At 49.0% G+C, this 11,826-nt stretch overlaps 1 long non-coding RNA gene across 1 annotated transcript; it reads right to left on the minus strand.

Annotated features, from left to right (window-relative positions):
• Positions 1-6,068: 6,068 nt before the first annotated feature.
• LOC123169045 (uncharacterized) lies at positions 6,069-9,371 on the minus strand. The gene is made up of 2 exons (XR_006484619.1): positions 8,739-9,371; positions 6,069-8,394 (listed from the first exon to the last, which is right to left on the minus strand). It is a non-coding gene; the product is annotated as an uncharacterized lncRNA (long non-coding RNA).
• Between the last annotated feature and the right edge of the window lie 2,455 nt (positions 9,372-11,826).

Here is an 11,826-nt window from a genome sequence, read left to right on the forward strand (position 1 = left end):
TGTGGTGTTGTGGTGGCGTGCATTTGTACCGGGTTGTTGATGATCGTTGTTTTATATATAAAGCGGGGCGAAAATCTCTTTTGGTAAGAAACAAAGGCACGAAGTGGAAACAAACCACGGGAAATATTAGATCTTCTAGGGAAGGGTTTTATTGTTACAGTGATACTGGATGATAATACCCTCAAAAACGATCACTATAACATCCAGGTAAAATCCACCGAACATGTCGCCGATGCAGGGCTTCCGGCTCCCTTGCCATCACACAATGCCACGCATCTAGATCCAACTGGACGATCCTCTTCAGCTGTGGTGCCAAAGCAGCACAACACAATTAGTATCAGATGCTGCTCATGGTGCGAATTAAATTCAGAAATTAGTTCATGTCTTGTTTTGTTCAGATTGAATGCTCGCAAATTTTTGCGTACCGGTTGTAGTAGAAGATCTGTTCATTCACTTGAAACAGTAGTAATAACTGCGAGAAAGACAGAAGGTCTGGTGGTTGTCATATAGGTTCAGAAATTATAAAGTTCAGAGTTTTTTCAGTGGTTAAGATTTGGAACAGTGTTTCATGTATGGTTTGTCACTTGATTTGGAGCAGAGTTTCATGTATAGTTTGTCACATGATTTGGAACAGAGTTTCAGATTTGAAGAGCGTTTCATGTATGGTTGTCACTGAATGTTGCCGCGAATTCTGAATTTTGTCCATGCATGATTTGTACTGCTAAACTGAATTTTGTACTGCTAAACTGAATTTTGTCCATGCATAATTTTGTGCTTCTAAAATGAATTTTGTACTGCTAAAACATGCATGAAACTGAACCTGTTTGACAATGTACCTGCTATGTTTCTTCATGCATACATGCATGTTCTGAATGTTTTGGAATGCTGAATACACACATGCTTACTGAATGCTGAATAATGATGAAATTTTGTCCTGTGAAAAACAGAGCATGTACAGAGCATACGGATGAACATTTGTCCTGTGAATGCTGAGCACAGATCGTGTAGCAAAAAAAGTTACAAAAAATTGGGTCTTTGGATTCGAACCTAGGAGCTGAGATAGTGAGATTTGCAAATACAGATTTTTCACCTGTGAGCTATGCAGTGGAGATCGGCCACGCTGGCACTGCACCATTTATTATCATAATAGTGTCCACGGCGAACCGCCAACGACAAGCAGGTCTAGGCGTTCGTACATAGTTAAGAGCATCTCCAACGGGCGTGCTAAAACAAATTTTACAACATTGAAATAGCATATTTTTGCGCGTGGCAGAGCGGTGGCTTCAACGGCTGCTACAAAATATTACGCGCGAACCGCTCCAACAGACGGTGCAAAAAAAAAGGCACGCGAGAGCAACCAAAGCACATACGAACAATATTTAAGAAACAACATATAAATAAAATTCAACGATACAAATAGCATAGTTCAACCGAACATCACAAACTAGTCTTACGATACAAATAAAAATAGATAATAAACGATAGTACGGTGCAAATAAACTAGAAACTACTTCGAGTCGTCGTCCTCCTCGGTGTTGTCATCCGACGTCGACAGAAATGCGTCTTCCCACCGAGGATCGTTGTCGTCAAAGAACGACGCTTGTCCCAAGTCGCACTGCGATATCGCCAGTGCCTTCCACCGGTGCCTGTCCGCCCATTCCGCGCGCCGCTTTGCCCTCCTCTTCGCCCAGAAGGCGTTCTCGTCGGCGACGTCCTGTGGGTCGTGCTGGCGCCACTCCGCCATTGCTTGCTCGTTCGCCTCGGCGATGAGGAGGCGGCGTTGCCGCCTGCGGTGTTCCTGACGGTCCACGTCGGTTACTAGACGCGGCGGAGGCGCGAGGTCCTGCGCCCGCTGGCATGTCCGCGTGTCGTCGAAGTTCATCCGCGAGGGTGGCCTCGAGAGGCGCGACGCCACCGCATCGTGCGCGTGGGCGGCCTCGTGCGCGGTCTCGAACGTCCCGAGACCAAGACGCACGTCATCGGAGCCGATCTCTGCGTAGAACATGCCGAAAGGGCGGACGCGGATGCCGCGGTAGCCGGAGCTGCTCCGGCGACGCGGCCGCATGTCGCCGGCGGGGGAGTCAATGGTGGGAGAGAAGGCGTAGGGAGAAGGGCGCAGCGGCGGCTGCGGCGCGCCGGATGCGAGAAAGAAGGGGGCGGCGGGAGGAAGAAGGGGGCGGCGGGGCGCTCGAGTGTGCGGTTGGCTAGCCAAGACGCCGCGCGCCAAAACTGCCACGTGCCGAGCCGCTTTTTCGCGCGCGCGCCCGTTTTTTTGCTGCGCGCCGAAATCATCCGCGCCCGCTGGAGCGCGCGAAACCGCTCCACGCGAGCTAAAACACATGTTTCCCGGGCGCGTTATATTTATCGCTGCTGTTGGAGATGCTCTAAGAAATGTGACATTTACTTTTGAGCATTCATCATTTATATAAGAATATAAACTACTCCCGTTGTCCCATAATATAAGAGCGTTTCAATACTCTTGTGATCCCGCATGTTCCTCTTTGACGTGCTACCGATGCGATTTTCAAAATGTGTGGTTACTTGCAGCTTTAACGGCCGCTTAGCTGGCCCTAGGATCGAGACTCCGTCAACATCATTATTGCAGATCTTCATGCGATGGCTCTTCGCTCGGTGCCTCCGCTTCCCCAACCACCGCCTGAGCCAGATTAGCCGCCTCGCGGCACGTGCTGCCGCTGCTCCTATCTTTTTGTCTTTGTTTTAGGGCGTGTTGAGCTGTGCCCTCAGCAAAACCCTGGATACTCTGCGTGTATGCTACTTTGGTGTGCGTGTGCAGTGAGAACATTTGTCGAACCTTGTTGCTCAGGTGGTTAATTTATATATAAAACGTGGCGAAAGCCTTTTTCAGTAATATAAGAGCGTTTTTGACACTATACTTGTGTAAAAAACACTATTATATCATGGGACAAAGGAAATATAAGTGATCAATATTTGGTCGTGCAAAGTGCAACCATGTAAGCAAGACACATTTACACAAATAGATTACACAACAAAATTTTAAACACTTTATAGCGAGCTATTTTTATTCGGCTCAATCTTTTTTAGAAAAAAAAGATTAAGCCGAGTTTAATTGCAATCAATTAGAAGAATAAAGAAGAATTACTGCATTTCCGATGTTGTGGATAGTGGAGGATATAGCAGTCTTGTGGCCGCAATAGCGAGGTAGCGGCCGCTATTTAAAAGCTTGATTACATCTCAACATGAGTAGTGGTATTATTTTGGGGCCAAGCTATGCGCCGGCCGGCGGATCCACCACCTCCGCATCCGTTTGATCGGGGCTATGCAGCGGTCCAGCCTCTTCCTTACCATTGCAACAAAGCGAGTGTTGCAGAATTCTTTGCAATAGACTTCTTGTTGCAGAAACATTTTCAATAGAGGTTTTGTTGCAGAGTTTTTTTGTCTGAACTCTTTTGAATCATGAGTATTGTTGTGAAAGGACTTTTGCAACATAAATGAGGTTGCAGAATTTTTTTGTCTTAACTTTTTGCCACAGGTGTTGTTGCGAAATAGTATCATATACTCCCTCCGTTCCTAAATAAAGCATTTTAGAGTTTCTATGCATGGACTACATACGAAACAAAATGAGTGAATTTATACTCTAAAATATATGTATATATACATTGATATATATGTAGTCTATAGAAAAATCTCTAAAAATCTTATATTTAAAGACAGGGGTAGTAATATGGAAAAGGACACATATTAGCCGTGGTTCGGTGCAAATTACCCAGTTTCGGCGATAAATCGGCCCGATATCGGCGCAAATCAGCCCATATTAGCCGTGGTTCGGCGCAAATTCAATTAAAGTAATTTGTTATCACATAGTTCATCACAGAAAATCAATAGAAATCAAATAGTTCAACAACAAATAGTTCAATACAAATTATATAGTTCAACAAATAAAACTCATATTTCATCACACGTCGAGCTAGGCGCTGCCCTTGAGCCTCCATAGGTGCTCCATCAGATCCTGCTGCAGTTATTGATGCACCTGTGGGACTCGAATCTGCTGACGCATATTGAGGAAGGCAGTCCAAGTTGCCGGTAGCTGGTGATCAACTTGCGCAAGAGGACCCTGCCTGTAATACGGTTCAGTGTCAAACACTGGCTCTTCCTGCTCGCTCTTAATGATCATGTTGTGCAAGATGACATAGCAAGTCATGTTCTCCCACATTTGATCTTTCGACCAGGTTTGAGCAGGGTACCGAACAATAGCAAATCGAGATTGGAGCACACCAAATGCCCACTCGACATCCTTCCTGCAAGCCTCCTGAACCTTCACAAAGTGGGACTTCTTGCCTCCTGGCACAACGTTTGAGATAGTCTTCACAAACGTAGACCATCTCGGATAGATGCCATCAGCTAGGTAGTACCCCTTGTTGTAGTGCCGGCCATTGACCTCGAAGTTCACCGGAGGAGCATGACCTTCAACAAGCTTGGCAAAGACAGGGAAGCACTGCAGCATGTTGATGTCATTGTGAGTTTCTGGCATACCAAAGAAGAAGTGCCAAATGCAGAGGTCCTGTGTGGCCATTGCCTCAAGTACCACACTGCAACCGCCTTTGGCGCCTTTGTACATCCCCTGCCAAGCAAATGGACAGTTCTTCCATTTACAATGCATGCAGTTGATGCTTCCAAGCATCCCAAGAAATCCTCTTGCTGCATTCTGCGCTAGGATCCGAGAAGTGTCTTCAGCATTGGGTGACCGCAAGTATTGCGGTCCAAACACTGCCACCACTGCCTTGCAGAACTTATAGAAACACTCAATGGTCGTGAACTCGGCCATTCGCCCGTAGTCGCCGAGTGAATCACCGGGAGCTCCGTGTGCAAGCATCCTCATAGTTGTCGTGCATTTCTAGATTTAGGTGAATCCAATTTTGCCGGTGCAATCCTTGCACTTGAAGTAGCTGTCGAACTACCGGATGGAATTCACAATCCTGAGGAAAAGCTTTCGTCTCATCCGATAATGGCGCCGAAATACTTTGTCGCCGTGCAATGGAGCATCGGCGAACTGGTCAGAGTAGAGCATGCAATAGCCTTCCAGACGATGCCGGTTCTTTGCTTTCAGCCGCCCCGGCGCCGAGCCTCCTCGCCGCGGCTTTTCATTGCTCACGAGCAGGCCGGCAAGGGCGGTGAGGACCATGAGATGCTCCTCGTCCTGGACGTCGACAGCGGCTTCCTCCTCCAGCAACGCGACGAGCGCCTCCTCGTCGTCCGAGTCCATTGGCCGAGCAGGCAAATCGCCGAACACCTGGCGGGCGCGGTGGGCGTAGAGACGCCGGTATGCCGCCCTGCGTGGCCGGAGCGCCGAAAAACTCGCACGAAAGGTGGTGGAGAGGTTGCCGCGGCGAAACCTTCTCTCTTTTCCGGCGGGGAATGGCCTATCTAGCGGTGCTGGGGGATGGGCGGCGCCGGGATCGGCGGGGTGGTGGCCGAGCGCGCGGGGGTGGGGGGCGAATCCGGACGATTACCTTGATTTTTCGCCTGACAATGTGGCCCATGCGTGTTTTCCCTGCCGCCAGAACCCCCGAGCGCTGGGTCGGCCTGGGATCGCCTGGCCCAAAAACGGGCCGAGCTGGCAGATTTCGGCGTCTTAGGGCTGCGACTGGGGGTTTTTCCGGTGCCGACGTGGAAAAAGTCACCCTGGGGGCCTGTTGGGGACGCGGCTGGAGATGCTCTTAGGATCGATCTATTCTTTGCCCTTTATTATCTCTGTCATGTCTATCCTCTGTTCGCCATTGGAGCTTCTTGCCGTCACCATGAGAAGTGAGTCCGGTCACCGGACGGTGCGCATGCAGGCGGACGCGCCCGTGAAGCCTGCGAGGGAATTAGCACGGTTATTAAGTAGCAATGATTAGCTCAGTTTTTGCTTCGTCCGCTTGCACTCCCCACACTCCCCACCTGTTATTTGCTATTAGACTAGATGACACCCTGCGCGTTGCTGCGTGAATGTATGCTTCAAAAACATTTCATTAAACATGGAAATGCTTGTTAGCAAAGATAGGGATGAATGAACATAGTATAAGTCATAATTTCTAAATAACTTAATGGATCGTGGGATGCTAACAATAAAATGCAATAATGTTCAATACAATCTGATCTGAGGCCAAGCCCATAGCAATGCAAGAGTGTCCTGTTAAGACAATGAACTCTCACCACTGTTGCTATGGCAGTACATATACTTTCAACAAAAATGATTGCTGATAGAGTACTGAGAATAAACTAAGTGTTCCATAGGTAAAGCCCGTTGACATTCCCTGCAGGCCAAAGGTAAGACAACGAATATCTTCTCTACAATATGAAAATGGAACTACATTGACTATAATTACAATAAATAAGACCTCAAGGCATTACTCCCTCCATTCCACTTTCTTAGGCATAGAAAACAATCTCAGGTATGAACTACCAAGATCCGAGGAGAGAAAGATCGGTTGGATAGATAGCAGTAATTTGATCCAAATTGTGTCAAACCCTCAACTCCAACGCCTGGTTTGGCCTTCATAGATCTACACACTGCTCTCGGTCAACCATTCCTGCACTCCAATGAAATTAACAGCAAGCATTCATATATTTTCTATGGCTTGACTTGCTGCTGCAACATATTATGAAGATAGCTAGGATACATTTTTTTGTAGTTGCTTTGTCTGCCTCATAGCCTGATAATGAGCAGCAAGCATACATTTATTTTCTGTTCAGCATCAGAACCATCACAGAACAAAACAATTGATGGGAGAAATACGACGAATTTTGCTCTGTCAATGTCGTCGAGACTGTCTTGCACTGCAAACCTACTTGGCTAGGTCCATGTGATGTGCGCTCAGCTGTTTTAGCTGCTAGCTGTAGTTGTAGATAGGGTGTTGTTGTAGTACAATTTAGCTTAGCATTTTGACTATTTTGTGATATGAATGCAATCAAGATTTTGGAAGCAATTTCACCAAAAAGAAAAAAAGGTGTCTTCTGATTTGGTGTGTCCATATCTAACCTGAAGGGTGTAATCTTCAGTTCTGTTTCTACCAGGGACAGGAAAATATTTTCTGAAGTTCCCTTGCTTAGTAATGTTGAATGCTGCCTTATGATTTGGCGTGTCAAATTCAGTTCTCTGAACTGGAAAGTTCCAGGGGAGAAAATTCCTATGCTATTTAATACACACAAAAACAAACAAAAGGTGTGTACTCATCAATTGAAATGAGGTTAGTAGAGGCACTGTTGTAAAATTTCAGCAAAGAAAGGAAGCAAGGCATCATGATTAGCAGTCAAACATGTATATATGGTTTGTCCAAAAACAAAAAACACATATACCTTCACAGTTGCGTGTGTGTGTGTGTGTGTACGAAATAATCTTCAGTAACAAAGAAAAATAAGAATAATGTTCAGATTAGACTGCACCAAGTAACACATCACTTCGAAATTGCTTGAGCAATTTTGTTTACCAACCAGCATGCAATGTTTATAATCTGTCCATCGGAAACATGAAATAAGAAAGCAACTTCAGTACACTTTTCAGGAAAGAAGCAAGATGATTTATTGCGCCTTGTGTATACATCGTGATCTTTAAGATAAATAATTTGAGAGGGATAGAGAGGCTACTTACAGAACGTCAGGGCACATCAAAGCTAAAAATCACGGGGATAGCTTGTTTCCTGTCAACCCAAGATGGTAAAATGAAGATATCAACATGCATAAGTTTTCTTGGATGTTAAATGATAAATTTAGTAGCTTCATAACATTTTAGCACATCAAAATACGGCACACGGCACTGAAAACACAACAAAGTTGTAATAAATCAATGACACTTATTTTGGGATGGAGGGAGTATATTGGAGAAGCATGATGGCATCTTTTCTACTACATCTATCCTAAATGAGAAGAAACAGATCAGTTTTGTACATAGTAAAAGTGATTTGCTAATCTAAGTTGCAAGAACCTCAGAAAAGTTCGTATCCAATTCCATGATACTCTTTCTGATCAGTTAATCCAGTATCTGCAAACTACTATTCTCTCAACCACATCCTGAACACACCGCCCTTGTCAATTTTAGAGTTTAAACTCTAGGATCAACATATTATCCCAATTAGAAGTGGATATAATCAATCTTACAATAAACACACAAAACAGAAAATAATATTGGAACCAAGGCTCCGTGATTTTTTCTCGGATGAGCAAAGTTGTGTTGAGAAGAAGAAATAAGAAGTACAATGAAAATTGAAAGCCCAATATTCCATATTAGCATTGTATGCTTTTTGCATATGAAAGTCACATCAAAGAACAATCTGGACAAACGCGATTAACAAAAGACCTGTGTAACAACGAAATCAATCCGAGCAGCAGTAGTCCTATGAAGCGAATAATCGAGCACCTTTCGATCCAAACTGCAATCTGAGAAATTCATAAAAATAAGCTCAGAGGTGGTAAAAATCAGTGTAGCTAATATTAGGGAGAGTACAACTTCCAGAGTGGAGGACGGTTCGTAGGTGATAGGACGCGAGCATGTGCGTGTGCTGGATGACGATGGCAGCATAGACTGGTACAGCAGCAGTTTTTCCGCATTGGTAGGGTAATGGAGGGCGATCTATAGGGGCCATGAATGATGCGGTGCCGTGGGCAGTTTCAGTCTTTCATGGGCATTTGTGGCCGGGAGAGCATACGTCGTGGAGGCGAAAGGATAGCGGCGGCAATAGGTGGTAGCTGGAAGGTCAATCAACAGCCGAATTAATGCGCACCTGTGGCCGGGGACCGAAATTGGTGGCGGCGGCCATGACGGAGACTGGCCGGGAGCCCTGCCCGCCGTGACAACGGCTGAGGTGACCTGGTAAATCAGCTGCGCGGGGGATTGCTTCCGGGCCTTAATGGCGGCGGCTAGGAGGCGGGGGAGGCTGGCGAGCCTCTCCTTGCCCAGCTCGTCACGCTGGAACTATGGCCATGGCGGGGATGGGCGCATCAGGCACGTCCGAGGCTGCCGACTGGATAAGGACCCGGAGAACAACGACGGCATGAGGGAGCTCCTCCGGCTCTTGTATGCGTTGATGGCGGCGGCGTGGAGGTTGGGGGAGGCCACCGAGCTCCTTCCCGATCCCGCTGGAAGTGGGGCCCCGTCGAGATGGCCGCATCTGATCTGTCCGAGGCCGCAGGTGCGACGTCGGTCCGGAGCAGATGAAGGACATGAGCGGGGTCCTCCGGCTCTGACCACCGGCGTGGGGAGGCGCCGGCCCAAGGAGGGCTCCTCTGGATCTGACCACCGGCGTGGGGAAAATTTGAGGGAAAGATGACTGCGGAAAAGGTTGGGTATTTTTTTTCTATGGTGGGTACACGTCGGTACACGCACGAGGCGGTTGTCCTCTTCTGTACTCTGTACCGCTGGCGAGCGAACGTTAAATTGATCGCTGAGGTGGCGTTCTCTGGATCTTGCTTGCCTGCTCCTATCCGTGCTTCCACTTCATTCTACGGCTGTCTTTTTTCCTTTTTTCTTTCTAATCTAATCATCTTCCCTCCTGATTTTAAGGGGTGGGGCCGAGTCTTATTTTGTTCCAACCAAATCAAGCCACGTACGCGGGAGCACAGACGGGCGGGCGCACGCGCGGGGAGCAGGCAAGTCTCGTCCGTGTTCTTTATGCTGATAAACTTTGGTTGGTCCCACCTGTAAGCCGAATGTAGAGCGATGATGTGGCTGATCTGTTGATGTGGATAGGCTGCATGTCAAGAGAAATAAGATAGTGGGGATGAACTATTTAGGTATTATAGATTATAGGTTAGTCGACATATTTCAAATTTCCCACCAATATGGGGTTCTAGAAACAGTTAAGCATTGGTCCAATGAGCAAAACAACCCAACCTTGATGTGCAATGACCGCGTTCTATGCACACCTTCCTGGGAGACCATCAACCCGCAGCACCTCCTACGCTGCTTGTCTACGGCTACCTCGGACCATTGCCCCTTGCTCATCAATTGTGCGCCCCGCGGCGCGAGCAAGCGCCGTTTCCACTTCGAACGATTCTGGCCCAAGCTTAATGGCTTCCACGACACGGTGCATGAGGCTTGGAACGCCGTGCCATTGGACCCTGACCCGTTCCGGCGCATATATGCTAGGCTCAAGGCCACGGCCCGTCGACTTCACAGTTGGGGAGCGCGTACTACGGGCAACATCTCTCTGCAGTTGCAGATTGCGCGCGAGCTCATCCTCCGCCTGGACATGGCCCAAGATCACCGCCCCTCACGCCGGCCGAGGGCTGGTTGCGGCGCGAGCTCAAGCGAGCTTACCTCGGCCTCGCTTCCCTCGAGCGATCTATCCTCCGGTAGCGAGTTCGGCTCAGCTGGCTCCGCGATGGCGACACTAACGTCGCGTTTCTTAAGATCCAGGCAGCCCACCGCGCGCAGAAGAACTACGTGGCTGGCATTCGGGTGGGCTCGCAAGTCTTCACCGACGAGGTGGACATGGCGAAAGCTGCTTTCGAGCACTTCACCTCCATTCTGGGCTCCTCTGCCCAAAGGGAGCACTCTCTTGACCTCGACGGCATCGATCCTCGCCACTTCGATCTGCTCGACCTTGAGCACCCTTTCACGGAGGATGAGATTTGGAACGCCGTGAAGAATCTGCCTACGGGCAAAGCACCCGGACCGAACGGGTTCACGGCGGAATTTCTGCGTGCATGCTGGACCACGATCAAGTCCGACATATGTGAAGCCTTTGACAAGCTTTACGCCATGAATGACATGGGATTCCAGAAGCTTAATGAAGCATTGCTAGTTCTTCTTCCCAAGAAACCGGACGCGGCCGGGCTCTCTGACTATAGGCCGATCAGCCTGATTCACATTGTCGCCAAACTTTTTGCCAAGGTCCTCTCCCTTCGTCTGGCGCCTAGGATGAGCCAGATCGTCTCCGCCAACCAGAGCGCATTCATCACCGGCCGGAGTGTGCACGACAACTTCCTCCTTGTCCAGCAAACGGCGCGCCTGCTTCACAACCTCAAGGCCCCGCGCATCCTTCTCAAGCTCGACATTGCGAAGGCGTTCGACACCGTATCCTGGCCCTTCCTTCTTCAAGCTCTCCGCCACCTTGGCTTCGGACATCGCTGGTGTGAATGGGTGTGCATCTTAGTCTCCACTGCATCCACGCGGGTTCTCATCAACGGCAACCCAGGCCCCCCGGTGGATCATGCCTGCGGGCTCCGCCAAGGCGACCCGATATCCCCGCTCCTCTTCGCGATCGTGATCGACACCCTAAACTCTCTCCTCCAGCACGCGGTCAGCGCGGGAATGCTACAACGGCTCACCAACCGCCATGCCGCTTCCAGCATCTCTCTGTACGCCGACGATGTGGTCGTCTTCTGCCACTCGACCACCACGGAGCTCGCCACCATCCGCGAGTTGCTCCGGTTCTTCGGCGAGGCCTCGGGTCTCTGCACGAACTTCCTCAAGTGCTCGGCCACACCCATACGGTGCGATGAGGAGGTGGCTTCGACCATCGACTCCACGCTCGCGTGCGCAGTCACCAGCTTCCCCTTGGTATACCTGGGCCTCCCGTTGTCCGTGCGCAAGACACCCTCCTCGTCCTTGCTGCCGCTCCTGGACAAGATCACGCGGAAGCTGGCCACTTGGAAAGCCGCACTCCTGACCCGTGGCGAGCGCCACGTGCTCTCCGCCATGCCCGTGCACATCCTCATGGCCATCGCCATCAACCCGACTATTCTCAAGAAGATCACGCGGATCATCCGTGACTTCCTTTGGCATGGCTGGCATGACGCCAGATCCGGCAGTTGCCTTGTTAGCTGGCCGCGTGTTTGTTGACCTCTCGAGTTCTGCGGACTTGGCGT

The sequence above is a fragment of the Triticum aestivum genome, chromosome 7D (genome assembly GCF_018294505.1).
Source record: "Triticum aestivum cultivar Chinese Spring chromosome 7D, IWGSC CS RefSeq v2.1, whole genome shotgun sequence".
In the NCBI taxonomy this organism is placed as follows: Eukaryota; Viridiplantae; Streptophyta; class Magnoliopsida; order Poales; family Poaceae; genus Triticum; species Triticum aestivum.